This window comes from Cryptomeria japonica, chromosome 2 (genome assembly GCF_030272615.1).
Source record: "Cryptomeria japonica chromosome 2, Sugi_1.0, whole genome shotgun sequence".
NCBI classification, from domain to species: domain Eukaryota; kingdom Viridiplantae; phylum Streptophyta; class Pinopsida; order Cupressales; family Cupressaceae; genus Cryptomeria; species Cryptomeria japonica.
Window position 1 is genome coordinate 2,882,823 of NC_081406.1, and position 17,238 is coordinate 2,900,060.

Consider the following 17,238-nt stretch of genomic DNA (forward strand, 5'->3'; position numbering starts at 1 on the left):
AGGGTCCAGAGCGAAATTCCTAGAAAGACTCTCTATTTTGCCTAGTGCACTAAAAGAACCTTGTTTTAAGCTAAATTGGTGGCGAATTGACTTGATCATGATAGGAGGTTTGATAAGTTAAGTTCAAGGCAAAGTGATGATGAATGGAAGATGAATGGTGTCAAAAGACAAATTTCGCTCCTGACCCTTCCAAAGGGTCCAGAGCGAAATTTCCTAAAACCTCTATTTGCTCCTTGTTTGGGGGGTCGAAATCTTGGTTCCTAAGGCATGGTTGAGAAAAGATTGATGTATACTTGCCTTGAGAAGTGATTTGAGGCAAAGAGATGATGAATTTGAGGCTAAAAGACAAATTTCGCTCCTGACCCTTCCAAAGGGTCTAGAGCGAAATTCACCTAAGCTCCTGACCCTTCCAAAGGGTCCAAAGCGAATTTCTTTAGGAAGTCTTGTACCTTGCCTAAGCCTTTGAACTAACCTATTCCTAAGCATTTTTGAAGGCAAAAGACCTGTTTTTGATGAGAAAAGGATGAGAAATGAAGTTTTATGAAGGAAAATCAAGCAAAAAGTCAATTTCGCTCCTGACCCTTCCAGAGGGTCTAGAGCGAAATTCCTAGGTCTTTTGTTTTGCCTAGGCCTTTGAGCGAAACCTATTCTTAAGTATTTTTGGAGGCGAATGATTTGATCTTGGTAAGATAAGGTTGAAAATGAAGTCTATGTAAAGGTAAATTGAGCAACTTTGCCAATTTCGCCCCTGACCCTCTCAAAGGGTCCAAAGCGAATTTCATTATAGGTCCTATCCTTGGAGAGGGTCTAAAGAGAAATTGATCTTAATGCCTTCTTGTTGATGGTTTGAAGTGAGAAATACCATCTTAGGATGAATATATCATAAGTGCTTGACACCATCTTTGTCTGTTTTGCAGATCGGTAAAATCAAGTTGGAGAGAGATCAGGCCAGGACAAGGGCGACCTCTTCAAGTTTCATCATAATCAAGGACACTTCAAATGCATGACAGATGACTCAAAGTGCTCCCAAGTTGAAGGACTTCAAGTGTTCAAACAGTTGCAAGCAATAGAGCAAAATATTCTCAAGGACCTCATTTTACCACATTAAGAGATCACAAAATGTCAGAGGAAAGATCTTATAAACACTTCAAGGCGAGGTGAGCTACCAGAGGAGTGACTTGACCATGAAGGGGCCTCATCAAACACAGGTGAGCCAAGGAGAAGTACATCATTCATCGAGTACATCAAGGACAGAGGACGATCAACCAAGGCCAATGCAAGGGTACGTTGAAAGAAGCAAATAGTTTCAAAAGAGTTAATCAAAGTTAGCTTCTCATCATCACCACATTGAGTATCAAAAGAGATACGACGTTCCTTGACGAGGCAAGTGTAGAACAAGGTGGCATCCCAGTCACTGTTCCTCCAATCAGATAGGTCCACATCAGCGTGTCCAGATTCGTTGAATCACGCTTATGCACAAAGGCACAAACTTCAAGGCACCTGCCCTGATTTCCTATTGGTTCACAAGTATTGAATGTAATTTTCTCATTGGCTAAGGGAGTTTGTTGTAACAAACCCTAATTAGGGTTTCCATCTTGTAATCCTAGCCATTGATTGTAAATCAATCAAAGCCATTGAATTGTAAAGAGCTCTCTATATAAAGCTCTAGCTCTTCATTTGTAAAGGTTAATAGTTGGTTAATAGAGGTTAGAATAGCTAATAGTCAGTAAAATGGAATAGCAAATAGTAGCATTTAGAGTAGATTAGGAAGAGAAGGCAAGAAATTGCTGCCTAGATTGTAAATGAACTCCATTTTCATTGAAGTTATGGTGAAGTGTGTTGTTTCTTTGCAATATGCATGGTTTCTTATTGAATCTTCATTTTAGATGGTAAATGATTAGATTGAATGAAAGAAGTTACTGAATGCACTCACGTGGAATCCGCCTAGTCCAAACCACTAGCCTCTTACTGACTATAAGTGCGCCCTGCGTGGTCAACTAGCATAGAATGAGCTTAATCTCAAGTCGTTACACGTCTATTGTTCATGCATTAACTTGAATGGTGATTAGTGTCTGATGCTGTAACGATTTGAATATATTCAAAGCATCCCTTAGAAGATCGCACTGAGTTGGTGTCAGATTGTTCAACCTGATGGTGAGACCCAACCCAGTAGGACTCCACCTAGTTGTTCATCTATCTTCTCGCATTCTAGGTCTTAGAGTAGACTTTCTGAGCCCTCAACCTTTTGCTATTTCTTTATTCTCCCAGTGAGTAGATAGGACTCAAGTTCCAGCAGATTAAACGTTCAAGCAAACAAACGTAAGTCCCCTTGTGATTCCAGCATAATCACATCAAACCAAATTGAGCTTATCCACACGTAGAGACCCTACATATAAGAACCTTGGAGTTATTTCGATTGATCCTTAGGCAAATCTTCAGCATTCGAATAACTTTGTTCAAGAGAGGATAAGATACCTTAGTATTTTATTCTGTGTTCACATGTGCATAAAAAACACATCAACCGTATAACTATCTGAAAGTTGACAAACATTTAATACATTGTTGGAAATGACCATATTAACAAAACATAATAAAGGCAATCTATGTTGACTACATCATTCCCCCCAAGAAAAGTCCTCTTCCAGACAAAAAAGAAAATAGGTAATCATCAAGGGAAATTAGGTAAGGTTTTCAAAGCCTGTGATTACACTTTAGAAGAAGGACCTTTGGGCTAATACTTCCTACTTGCAACCAAAGAAGAAATCTAAGTCTAAAGGAAAGATGATGGGATCTGCACATGAAGAAGATGGGACAAAAAACCCAATAGAAGTTCGGGATGATCTTGGAGTCAATGAAGTAATACCCACCATGCCCCCTTCTAACTTTATTGACTCCCCTCCACGTGGAATTTAGGATACAGTATGGATATGCCACCCCCATCTTTGACATTCTAAAGATCAATTAAAGCAACAAGTACAGAACCTTGCTTCTTAATTGAAGTCTATTGTAGATACAGGATACTACTACATTGCCACTAAATATTGATCATCCACCAATTATCACTGGTCTGGAAGGAGAGATCGAAAGAGGGGCTATAGAAAGCCTTCAGAAATATCAATCTTATGGGAGAATAGCTGAAAAATGAGTTGAGAAGGTGAAAGAGAATGCATCTGACTTTTTCATAAGGGTGAAGGCAATCCATGATGAAGCAAGAATTAGGAAAGAAACTGTTGAGGAGGAGTTGAAGAATGACAAGAAAGAAGAAGCAATTTGGGAAGGGATCCTAAGGGAACTCAAAGAGATGACAGATTTAGATGCTAATATCTTAGTGGCAGAAAAGATATTCCCAAGTGTGGGAGAGAATTACTTAGAAACTTGGCTTGAACACATCGAGTGGAAGTTGATAGTTATCAGCCAAGTATCAACAGAACAGGAGAAGCTCATAGTAACGCAATCAAATACAAGCTAAAATTCAGAATGAGCTCCTATCTATCTACCCCTATGTGTCATTGATGGAAGAGATTCAAATTATACAAAGAAGCTTTGAGGAGATGATAGATAAGGAACTCTTTGCTAGAAAAGCTCTTAACAAAGACACAATGGAAAAGCTTAGTGATATCTCTACAGCTTTGAAAGTTTTTGTCACCCGCACACGGGATTTACAACTTGAGTTGGGAGGAATTCACAAGAGTCTAAAGATTTGGAGGATGAGAATGACCAGTGTTATCATCCCAAAGAACAAACTAGTTGCTCCTGCTATCAGGCTTTATCAAGATCTTCAAGGAGAAGTATCTTCCTCAACAAGGTCAAACTTCAACATCAGCCACTGCATTAGGGATATCATCAATCAATGAAGAATAATAATGGAATGTTTGCACTATTATTGTATAGTTTTTGGGCTCGTCACAAGTCATAATTTTGATTGTTGTAATTAATGTAATGTGACTTGTGCTTTTTCATTACCATGTTGACTTTTTGGTTGGTTTATTGTAAAAGTTACATTTATCCTAACTTATCTCCATGTTGGTACTTATTCTAAATCTAAACTTAGATGGTTATTCTAAGTAACTAATTTAGGAAGTTATACTAAGTAGTTATCTTAAGTGACCAACCTGGGTGGTTACACTAAGTGGTTACCGGAGTTGGTTATTCTTAGTTGTTATGAAAAGTAGTTGGGTAGTTAACCTAAGTGGTTAACTCACCTACACCTATGTAATTGGGGTTTCACTTTTTCACAAAAGCATTGTATAAAGGACATGGATAGTATTATTCAAGCAAAAAGGCAAATAGAGAACAAAATTTTGGATGTGTGTTCAATTTGTTCTCATACGTTATTGTTAATGCTTCGTACATTTCATCAATAATAACTTTTACTTCCTTTAATTTTGTATGTGAACAAGATTATCATGTCAGGTTTTGGTATCTTAACTTGAGCATGTGGGACTTCAAAAGCTAGTTTATTTCCCTTTTCTTTTATTCCAATTTTCTTACACATTTTTGTTTCTAAACCCCAAAAATACAAATTATTCTCATCTTACAAGGGAGCTGCCCCTCTCAGACACAAAGGAAGATCATTATTCTACAACGATATTTCCAACTGTTGTAAACATTCATTGTGCTCACAGGGCAAACAGGGTCATTTCGAAGAAGCATTCATGGTGACAAATCCGTTTACTAACACATCCAACAGCCCCAACAGGGGGAACCACAAAAAAGGGCCAATCAGGGCCAAAACTAAAAAGGTTACTGTTGCTACTGACAGTAGCAAAACCTATGTAGTATTGAACTCAAAAACTCCTACACCTAGGCAAGAAGCCACACCCTTCCTTCCAACCCATATGGCTGAAATGAAGAGACTAGGTTTCCACTTTTTTCCCCTTCTTGGAGGATCTCAAAGTCATATGAAGTTGTGGAGTATGTTTCCTCCTCTTGACTTCTATCCAGCCTTTGTCTTCTGGGAGGCATTTCTCACCATCTAGACTTTCCACACTATCCTTCACCTTTGAAGCATCAAGTGAAAGAGAGCCCATAGCCTCCTTGCCACAAGAGTCTTCCATCAGAGCATGAGAATCTGAAGATTTTGTTGCAAGTTCCAAAGAGACAAAGGGAGAGAGCCCCTAAGTAGTATCACCATAGCCCTTGGCCTATACCATGCGACTAGATTCATTTATCAAAGCCAAATTATGATTTTCCTTTGATTTTGGAGAATGCACACGACCAACTTTCTCCACATCCATCAACCTAGAATCCATCTTTGGAGAAGAAGTAGAAGCCTCCCTTTTGGGAGAATTTGCCACCGCATAATGTTTGGGGGTAGCACCCTTCCACCAAGATGCCTCCCTTTTAGGTTGCGATTTAACCATTGAACAGCACGTGCTCAATCTTGTAACATCTCCTGCATCTGAAAATTAAACCTTCCTAATCCAAGGGTTAAGTCCAACTATGACCATTATCATTCAGGATGATTTATGCTGGAAGATTTTTGGTGGTGTCCAATTCCACCAGAATACTAGCATAAGTTCCATGAATGAAATCTCTTGAATTATCATCTGAGGACACAAAGCTGCCAATAGATTTTCCTATTGCTGCAAAACATGATTCAAACCAATATTGAACGAGGAGATTTGGAAGACGAACCTAGATTGGCATAATTGAAAATGTCCCAAAAGATGGATTAAAATTCGGAAACATAGTTGAGAATGACATTTTTGTCTTTCTTACTGTCAAAGACCACTATGAAGAAGCCTCTTGCACCAGGATAAATTTCCAAATTTTCTTCCATGAGAGGAAGCCATGATTTCGAGATCCAATCATATAACTCAAGAAAACTGGGCCAAAAGTGGCTAAACCATCCAATGAGCCCATTCTCTGAATAAAATTCCTAATTCTCTCACCACTCCTTCACTACAATGGCATCAAAGTTCAATTGCAGGAGCTTGTCTAAGCTTTGGGCTACCCTCCTGGTGATGGAACTAGAGTGGCTCTAAGACAAAGAAGACATTGAGTCTAAATTCAATCCAAAGCAGGTAGTCGCCAACAAGGAAGCCTTGGCAGGGGCGGACTCAACCTTTGGATGTGAATTGAGAGTTGACCCCACTGAACAAGGAGAAGATCCAGCCCGCACTGATTTGTGAGTGCACATAGGCGAACCCCCCTGCCATCAGATGAGGGCATCCTAGCCACACACCCAATCTTCACCGCAAGAGAGGGGGAAAGAGAAGAAACTGGAACCCTAGGTGAGGAATACGCCTTTGAAGGCCAAGTGCCACATCCATTTCCCAACTACCTGTAATCATCTCCTAAGGAGCCCCTACCACAAGCAGATTTGTGTGCACCAAAAGGCAAAGACCCTGGCAGACCCTGGCAATCCAAAGTCAACGCAATCACAGCTAGAGACCGGTTGCAAAGTTGTGAATTGGTGACAACCTAAGCATTCTTCTCGTCTAAGTCCGAAGAGGAGATCACACTTGAAACCTTTCCAATGCACTGGGAAGGGTTTGCATCCACAACCCTAATTGCCAAAGGATTTGCAACTTCCGGCAAAGACATTGCGCGCTTGAATGAATACAAAACCAATTTAAGAAAAGAATTTTAATTGCTAAAAAATATTGAAAAAAGTGAGGTTGATTGGATGTCCCAAAAAAGGAGCAAACCCAAAATGCTCTGATTTTTTTCTAATACATGGAAAAAAATAATTTTTGACAAATATTTATTTGTTAATTTTTAAAGCCAAACTTAATAAAAACGTCTTAGTTTTCATAGGACATTAACTTTTGTCTAAATTTTTAATCGCTTCTTTTAAATCACCCTCTTGAAGAAGCTTCTCTCCTTTAGTGCATTGTATATTTTTTAAAAACATATAATTTTTTTCTAATCAACCTTATGTTTGATTATAAAAACATGCTTACAATAAATTTTTAAAAATCGAGAATAAAACTAATCAAAATATCAAAAAAAAAAAAAAAAAATTGAATTCTAGACTCCAAGCTCTACAGAAAGATATTTTCAAATTTTCATGAAAGTACCACTACTTGGAGAAATTTAATGTTAAAGTTGATTTTTTGTTGAATTTGCCCCAAAAGATGGGTTACACTGCCATATATGTCTACCACATAGACAATTTTGATTGAAAACGTTTTGATCGTAACACTTTCGCTTAAAAAAGTTTTTGTCGAAACATTGCATGTAAATTCAACCTTGTTTGAGTTTTAAAATTAAATTATAGCTCTTTAATAGTTTCAAGTGAAAAAGTTTCACCTAAAACTCTTTATGCCAATTAGGTGCTAAGTAGTTTCAACTTTCAAGTGAAATTGTTTTGCCTGAAACCACTTAGTTGGCCAAAAGTGTGACACGGTTTTACACTTTTACACCAAGCCAATTTCACTTAGCATTGAATTCGAATAGCCTACCAATTACTTGTTTTAATTCTCTTCATAAAAATTGCAAAACACAAGCCCTAAACTTCACTCAAACAGAAAAGAAGAATCAATTCAAAATATAATACTGCAAGAAATTTACAATAACAAACCCACCAGCAAAAACTGTCATGTCTATTTCCAACACATGGTTCAAATCCCTCAAGGGGGTAGGGTATGTACGCCTTGTTTGTAGCGCAGTTAGGTGCCTCCCGCAAGGAGTACGAGGTAGTTCCATATTGCTCTAACCAATCTGTAGACCCATATACAAATTGTTGGCATTGTGGACTATAAAAGATCCTTTCCTTTTCACAAGTTCAAATCGCACAAGGGGGTAGGGTATGTACGCCTCGTTTGTAGCGCAATTAGGTGCCTCCCACAAGGAGTACGAGGTAGTCCCATATTGCTCTAACCAATCTGTAGACCCATATACAAATTGCTGGCATCGTGGACTATAAAAGATCCTTTCCTTTCCTTTCCTTTTCACTTTCCAAATTTTGATATTGCTTCAGGTGCTATTACAAGTTCAGAGGTTTGGATGGCAGCCTTGTATTGCAAAAACAGGAATTGTTTTGTATGCAGCAACATGTATGAACAGCTTGAGCAAATTGAACAACTTCAATTCCATGTTCTGATACTAGGCATAGCAAGACAGATATGTTATATTCCCTGAGTGTTCAAACAGCTTGTATATGATGAATGGCATTGGTAAACTAATATGCTGCTCTATAGATCCACAACTTACTTATTGATCTTAGGGACAGTGTTCTACAAAAAAGCTTTTGGATGCTTTGCTTATGCCATAAAAGGCAAGAATGTTAAAACGAATACTGCAAAATGCCAAAAACACCCTTTTCACAGCATTAACATTCAAATTGGCTCTACACTACACATCTTCTTTTCCCGAGGGCAGTTTCCTCCACAACAACAACTCATGCCAAACAATAAGACATAACAACTAATAACACCGATTAAACTGGCTTCTCACTTTAAATGATAAACCCAGTGCCTAAATTATTGTTAAAGACAAGTACTCTATGGATATGAAGGAAAGTCACACGACGATAGAGCTCTAGAGAAATCTATGAACAGAGATAGTACAATTACCAATTAATGGTTGGAAGAGATTTACATGCAAAAGAATATACATCAAGGCACTATTTCCATCAACAAAACTATTTGTAGGTAGGATGTCTGGTTCGGCCCTCTGGGCCCCTGGTACCAGTCCAGTCTGTTGTGACCTTTTCACACATCGCCCCATTGCAAATAGGGACCCCCCTGTTTTTGCTTTTTAGGGTTTTGCCTTGGCATTGCAACTGCTAATCACCAAGTTTTTTTTTACAATGAGTTAAGAGTTTTTAGGTGGCCATCAAAGTCAATTAGGGAAATCATGATCAGAATAGTGTTTAGAGTCAAAGTGCTTAGAATGCCCAAAGGAAGAAAAGTGCAATCGATTTGAGTCAAATTGGACAACTTTCTATTTTTAGAAAGTTTGATTTTTCAGCTTTTTCCTATTTTTTAGGAAGTTTTGTTTTTGGCACTTTGGGCACAATTCCCAAAATGGCTATTTTTAGAAAGTTTTCCCTTTTTTTTAGGGATCCTTGCTTTTTTCTATTTTTGGAAAGGGGATCTAGGGTTTGGTCAGTTCCTGTCTTTAGAGCGAAAATTTGTACCTCCAACGTGAAGAAATCATGAAAAATCATCAAGAAATCCATCAAGTGTAAATGGCAAAGGGAAAGTTGCTATAGCAATGTCTCAAGCCAGTACCAACTCCGCCATGATGGAAATGGCGACGTCTTGTGCCATAGCAAAGTCCACCAAGGAGGGAGATGGGAATGTCTTGTGCCATGAGGAATTCCGCCCAAGAAAAACATGCAAGTGGCATAACACCTAGCCAACTCTGCAAGGAAAAGAAAACATTGTCATGACAAGATAGCAAGTCTGCCCAGCACCTAGCACAAAAATGGCATGGCAAAGGGTAAAGTCTGCCCAAGTCATAATGAAAATGTCCCAAGGAATGGCTAAACTCCGCCAAGCACAAAGATGGCATAGCAATCAGCAAAGTCTGCCCCCCCCCAAGAGTGAATTGTCTTGACCAAGTGTCAAGTCCACCCTGCATACAAACACATGAAGTCCGCCGAAGGGTTAGAAATGGCATGGAAACACTTAAACTCAGCTCATGAAGGAGAAAGAATGGCCTAAGGCCACATGAAGTCCGTCATCTTGAAGTTGGAAATAGCATGACACCACATGAGCTCCGCCAAGGTCATGAAAAGAATGTCCTAACACATGGCAAACTCCGCCATGAATAGAGTTGACCAAGTATGGAAAGTCAAGAAATTTGCCCAACACTTAGAATTATTTCTCAAAAATTCGCCCAACACTTAGAGAAATTTCTTGAAATACATGACAAATCTAAAAGATTCCTTGCCAACACATTCACCTACATGGCCAAAATGAAGACAAGTTGGCTAAGTGTGAAGTGGCAACAAGATGCAAAATAGAAACTTTCTTTTGAAGTCTTTTGAAGGGATTAAGTTGCCATTTCAAGGAAGATGAGAAGAGGACTAGGTTCGATGAATCTACCAAAAATGTAAAGATGCTAAGAAGGATCAAACTTCTCAAACTTATATCAATTTCAACTTGCCATTTTCAATCTCATTCTTTCTCGAATTTGAAAGTTGAAAGAGCTCACTCTCCCAAGTTCAATTAAGGAAGATTTTCGAAGACGACAAGTGGATTTTTGAAGCAAGGAAGGAAAGGAATTTCCAAAGTCCGACCCAAGTGTTGAAATTTGCCAAGAGGAAAGAAAAAAAAAGGAATAAAAAATGGCTAAGTGTGGAGTTTTCCACAACAAAAGAGTCAACTCTTGGCTAAGTGTTGAAAGGTCCACATGAAGGTGTTACAAAATGAAATTGAATAGCCAAAATTTGGAAGTATGGGAAGTAGTTCACAGAGAAATTTCCAATTTCCTCCATTGTGGTGAAAGCACGAAGGAATTCTTCTCTAAATTCAAGGCACTTGAAAGAATTTCAAGGCATCAAGAAAGAAAAGTCCTCAGATTTGGTGAACATATAGAAAAAAAAAATCGGACTTCTTGGGGGATTTCATCTACAATCCCAAACCTATTGAAGCAATCAGGGCAACTTCTTGAAGGATTTCATCTCCTGAAGAATTAAAGACACAAGAAGAGTATTCCAAACAAATTTCCATACCTAGACAATTTTTTGACACAAATTGAAGAATTCAGAGGAATAACATTAGTCCAATTCAAACAGGAGGAATTTCAAAGCAATCAGGAAGGAAAATTTTAATAACTTTGAGTCCAGACATTTGGTCCAAGGGGAGACTTCCAGACCTCAAAGATTCAAATCTTGAAAGGAATCTAAGATCAAAGCTAGGAAGAAACAAGCTCAAAGTACAGAGTCGTCGAAAAGGAAAGATATTCTAAGGCAAGTACGTGGAAGAGGAACAAAGTGACCAGGGAAGACATCCAACACGCTGAGGTGGCGCTTCGTCATCTTCCAACCAATCAAATTGTTCCAAGTCAACATGTCCAAGTTCAATGAACCCGACTTATTCACGGAAGCTTCTAGAAGGCACACTCCACAATGCAACAACTTTCTATTTTATTATTGGTTTATATTTAGCAGGAAGGATAAGTGTACCCAAATGTAATTTTCTCATTGGTCGAGAGGTAGTTAGTTGTAACAAACCCTAATTAGGGTTTTATTTTTTAATCTCGGCCATTGATTTGAAATCAATCTTGGCCATTGAATTGTAATTGAAGAGCCTATAAATTGAGCTCGCCCCTCATTTGTAAAACATGGGAGCATGTTGCAAAGCATGTTTAGATAAGCAAATTGTTGTTTACAACTACCAAAGTAGAAGTAATATTGCCCGAATTGATGGTGATTACTTCTCTTATTTTGGAGTTTGCATGGTTCTTATCCCTCATCATAGTTAAGATTTTATTTCATGTATGTTGGACGAATGCAAGATCTGATAAGTATCGATTTATGGTGAATCTTCCGCTCATACTTTTGATGAACAGATGTTTTTTGTTCATTGTGTAAAGTTAGTCTGAGCTTACCTTGTGGATGCTTAACTTCTGTCTGGATGAATATTGTTCGATTTGATGGTAGTTATTCATGACATGAAAATCATAAGCACGCCCCTTGAAGATTGCACCCACTTTGAGTAGTTGACCCCAACGTGATGAAGCAAAGTGTGGTTATTGGTTTCACCGAGTCAATACTGTCTCTTGAATTCTTAGGAATGGATTAGAACTTCTAAACCCTTATCTCCTTTTCAGTTTTCTTTTAAGTCCATGATCCAAGACCTAATCGGTAGAGCTTCATTGTGAATTGAACAAGCCAAGCGTAAGTCCCTTTGTGTACTAACAGCATATCACAATGCTCATTGAGCTTATCCACACATAAAGACCTGACAAAAGAAACCTTGGAATCACCATATGATCTTCTCATAATCTTAGCATATGCGATGATTTTGTTCAAGAGAGGATAGAGTGTCTTTGGACATTTTATTATGTGTTTGGTGGGTAATAAAACGCACACCAACACGGTCCAAACTAGGTCCAGGTCCAAGGTCGGTCTGCCTGTGGGCCTGTGACCACGGCATCTAGTTCGAACCAGACGGACCAGGTTCGAACCCGAGATGGACCCGGGCATATTCCAACGGACCATGCGCGAACCCAGCTAGAAAAGTGTCGGCAAACACAATTTTTTTTTGCAAATTTAATAAAAATTTGACTTCCACAACCCTAAAAAGTGGTTTTAAAATGACTTGTGTTGGGCTTTATATCTCATTTGGTGTGCAAATAGATTATTTTCTCTTGAATTGGAGCAAATAGGTAGTTGAGCAAAAGTTTGATTGAGCAAGAGGGAGTTAGATGATTGATTTGTGAAGCTTGATCAAGTGTTTGTGTTTCATTCCTACTCCTTTGCAAGCTTCTATTGGGTGAAAGAGGTAAGTTTTTTTTCATTTTATTTTGTTTTTGTTTAAGTTTTTCAAATTTTTTCATTTCTCTTTAATTCATAATTGTCCAAAAGATCTACCTATTTTTTTTCCATTCTCTTGTTTTTATTTTGAATGTGTATAAAATTTCTTGCCATAGGAACTACAATGGCATCTACCTCTTCCTCCATAGGCAATAATGAACAACAACCAAATTCTGATTCTCCTTTGTGGAAGTATGTTGATATTATAAGATCCCTTCTAGAAGGTGGGGGATTCCATTGGAAATGTCAAGGTTGTGATAAAGAAAGGAATAGTTCATATTTTCAGGTGGTAGGCCATTTGTATGGAATACCTGGAAGAGGAGTCAAGAAATGCCCTGGAAAAAAAAATGCTCTTATACCAAATGACACGATATTAAAATATATCATGGAGCATGAAGAAGCAGAAGAGAGAGAAGCACGTAGACAAAATATGCCCATTAAAAAAAATAAAACGAAATGCAGCCCCCATCTTCAAATATAGTGATAGAAGACCACCCCTTTTATACTACAGCAGTTGAGCCTAACGCTGAAACTCAAGCACCCATTCCACACAAAAGAAAGGGACCTTTGGAAACTTCATTTCAAAGTGAGAGTCGAGACATTGCCAACCAAGATATAGCAAGATGCATATCTGCAAATGGGTTGCCTTTCAGTGTTGTTTGCTCCCCATATTGGAAGAAGATGAAGAAAAGTGTAAATGAAGCTCCAAAAGGGTACAAGGGACCCGGTAATGAGAAGATACAAAACACCTTGTTGGAAAGAGAGGTCAAGGGGGTTGAGGATGCATTGAAGCCCATAGGAATTCATGGATTCAAATAAGGGTATCCATTGTTTCAAATGGGTGAAAAGATTCAAGAAACCGTCCCTTAATCAATGTCATAGTGGTGTACCCTAAAGGGGCAATGTTTTTTAAATCCATGGATTGTGAGGGGCAACACAAGATGGGCAATTTATTGCTGGTATTCTCATCTGTGCCATTGAGATAGTGGAACCTAGAAATGTTGTCCAAGTCATAATAGACAACACAAAGAATTGTAGAGTTGTTGGTTTGTTGGTTGAAGAGCAATATCGGCATACCTTTTGGACACCTTGTGCAGTCCACTCACTCAATCTTATGCTACAAAAGATTGGGAATAAAATTGGGTGGATCAAATAGGTGTATGCAAAGGCTAAGGACATCCAGATGTTCATCACAAACCACCACATGTCTCAAGGAATTTTCAAATTATTCTCAAATTTGGAGCTATTGAAGGTAAATGAACTTGAAGTAGTAATTTAATTAAAAAAAATTAAAATTAGTATTTTACATTTTCTGATTTTCATTTTTTGATTGTGTAATGTGTATTCTTTTTACATGTTTGTCTCTATTTAATTGTATTTTTTTGCTTTAATTTCTATTACAAGTTGCTGAGACCTGTTTTGCATCTAATTTGATCGTCTTGAGATGACTTGTAAAAGTGAAAGCGACACTTTGCAATATGATGATCAGCAATAATTGGTCTATATGGAAGCAAAGCAGCATTGAGAGGGCAGGAAAAATTAGGCTAAAGATATTGGATGACTCATGGTAGGTAAATGTGGAGTATCTCCTTCACTTCACCGAGCCCATTATGGGTTTGCTTCGCTACACTAACATGGATAGGCCTTGCATTGGAGAGGTGCATGATGGCATCAACTCAATGTTTGAGAAGATGAAGAAAATCATAAATGACAAAGAGCAAGACCCCGAGGAGTCCTTCAAACAATTGCAAGCAATTGTTGTAGAACGATGGAACAAGATGACCACTCCTCTACATCTTCTTGCCTATGCATTGACACCAAAATATTATACCAAACAATATCTTGATATGCCGGGAAGGCTTCCACCATAAAGAGATTAAGAAGCATCTGATGAGTACAAGGCAGCATTCCTTAGACTCTTTCTTGATGATGATATGTGAGTTTTGATTTCAAATGAGTTCATAAAGTTTGTGAATGCAAGAGGTCTAAGTATTAATATTTTTCGTCAACAATTTAAGAAGGATGCTCATAGTTGGTGGTACCTCCATGGCCAACGATTCCAATTGCTGCAGCCCTTCGAAATCAAAATTATATCACAAGTTTTATTTATAATTTTAATTTACTTTGTCTTCATAGGTTGCTAGTAATTGTATAACTTTAATAATTTAGTTTTAATTGTTTACTTTGTCTTGTCTTCATAGGTTGCTAGTTCATCTACATCAGAAAGAAATTGGAGCACATATTCTTTCATCCACTTAATAAAATGCAATAGGTTGCAATCAAAAAGAGCAGAGAACTTAGTATAAGTGTATTCCAACTAGGGTCTCCTTTCACACAAACAAAATGAATACAAAGAAGGGGAGTCAACGATGTGGGATATGAATACAAAGCATATGGACTTGGATGCTTCCACTTCTTAGCTTGCAGTTGCTACATTGGACGACTTGGACAGCAAGAATGTTATTGTTGCAGTTGATCCCATTGGCCTTGGCAATATTTCATATTTGTGAATCAACTAATGCCATTGAACAAGAAGAAGAAGAAGAAGAATCCATTAGATGATTTAAACTTAGTATAAAGTTCCAATTGTTGCAAGTTGTATTTTGAAACAATGATACTTGAACTTGATATTATCATTTTAATATTTTGATGTTGAACTTGAAGATATGATGCTATGATGGTATGATCATGATGCTATAATTACAAGTTTATGGTGTTTTTGTTATTTATATGATATTATGTGGCATTCTAATCTTAATTTATGCTTACAGGCTGCATATATATATATATATATATATATATGAACCCAAACCCCATTTCAAAATTTTGCCATCCCGCCGAACCAGTTTTTTGAACCTGTAATGTCCCCGCTCCAAAATAGAATTTAATGGTAAATAATAATAATTAAATTAAAATTAAAATATAAAAGAATATAATTAAAATTAAAGTTAATGAATGGTCAAGAGACATGGAATGAAAAGTTGTGACTCCCTCACACATGAAATATAAAAGGGAGAAGAGAACCTCATTTGAGAGGGGGATAAGTTGGGAATCAAAAGTGTAGATCTGATTGTGAAAGGTTGTGTCCCTTTCAAAGGGCAGAAATAATGAAGAGTTGCACTCTTTCAAAAGGGTGCTAATGGTGAAAGGGTGTGTCTCTTGCCAAAAGGCATACATGATGGAGAGTTGTGACCTCTTCCTCACATTGAGAGATATAAAGGGAAGGAATCAAAGCAACTAGTGACATCACCATCAATCAGATCAGATCAGAACTGTTATTAAGTTACATGAGTAACATGTAACATCATTGCTCTTGGTGGTATGCATGGGGATGTGCTTAAAATGTATGCTTAATATATGAAGCCTAATAATGTTCTTATGCAGAATTTAATAGTAATATTAATATTGTTGGCATGTTTGGCATAACTGATGAAGATGAGATGATGGTGAATGACTGTACAAGTAGAGGAAGATGACATGATCAGTTATTTATATTGTCATTGATAGCAACCAGGTTCAACTGATGTTTAATGATGTTTACAGTTGGTTTTTGGTGATTGACTTGTTGGCTAAATGATTTGGTCTACCAGAGTAAGAGTAGGCCTCACATTGTCAAATCCCCTAACAGGGTGATTCAATATCTGAGTTCTAAATCCTCTTGCGAGGTTGATCCTAATAGATCAAAGCTTCTAACAAGGCTAAGGTAAATCCCTTAATCAGGTGACTCCTAACAGGGTCTGCTCTTAACAGGGCATCATTGTAAGCTTCTAACCGGGCTTGGCTCTTAACAGGGCGCATTCCGAAAGAGTGCAAAATATTTGTGGGTACCAATTCCCATCGTGGTTTTTCCCTATTTGGGTTTCCATGTGAAAAACATAGTGTTCATGTGTGGTATGCTTTTCTTGTGATGTTCATGTTTTATTTCTGATAACCGGTAAAGACAGTTTATGTTTGTTTATCAGAGATCTTAAAGTGGTTACCGGTAATGATGATTATATGATTGATGAAGCATTCTGATCAGTTAATAAGTTGGTAACTGTGTTTGTTGATCTGATATTGAATTGATGGCTGATCTGATTAATAAGTTTGCATAAGAAGAAATGATTATCTAGATCTGATAAGGAAATCTGTTATGAAGATTTGGTTTAAGTGTTGAATGTTTTTTTGATTTGAGATAAGTTTGTTTTGGTGTTGAAAGTTTCAGTTTTTGTTAATACCGATTCACCCCCCTCTCAGTATTAACCGGATCCTCTAGGTTTATCAAATATGGATTGCAATATGTATGATAGTCATACTTAATTTCATATATATTCATAATACATCAGAAGTTAGTATACTTATAGTCTGTTCTTGTCATTTCTGTCAGTATCTAAGAAGAAGAGATTGAATCGTTTCCAAGAGGGGCAGTCTAAATCCAGCCAATAGGATGATTCCCAAGATAGAGTAAGGATCAGCATCCCGTAAACTTTGAGGGAGCCTATTGAGTTTGGTATCTAAGCGATTGGCAACATAGTCATCTCCTTCTTCCTTAAACTGAAGTAGTAACAAGGATTGAACTTTGCATTAAGAATTATGGATGATAAAATTAATTATCTAATATAATAGAATTAATGGTCTAGTATGGTGGATCGACAATTTATTCATTAATAATTGATAAATTATTTAAACTATGGAATATCACAGATTTGATTTATATTAGGGAAAGAGCTAAGCATAGAGTTGTCTCCTAATCAGTTAGTTTAAGGCATGAGTATATTGAAATAAATTAATTACTGTTATAACAGACCTAAACTTAGTAGGGG

General features: G+C 37.5%; 1 protein-coding gene across 1 annotated transcript in view; it reads right to left on the reverse strand.

The window, feature by feature from the left end:
* LOC131058627 (large ribosomal subunit protein bL34c) overlaps positions 1-17,238 on the reverse strand; it is a 43,007-nt gene that overhangs the window by 24,819 nt on the left and 950 nt on the right. The window lies entirely within an intron of this gene.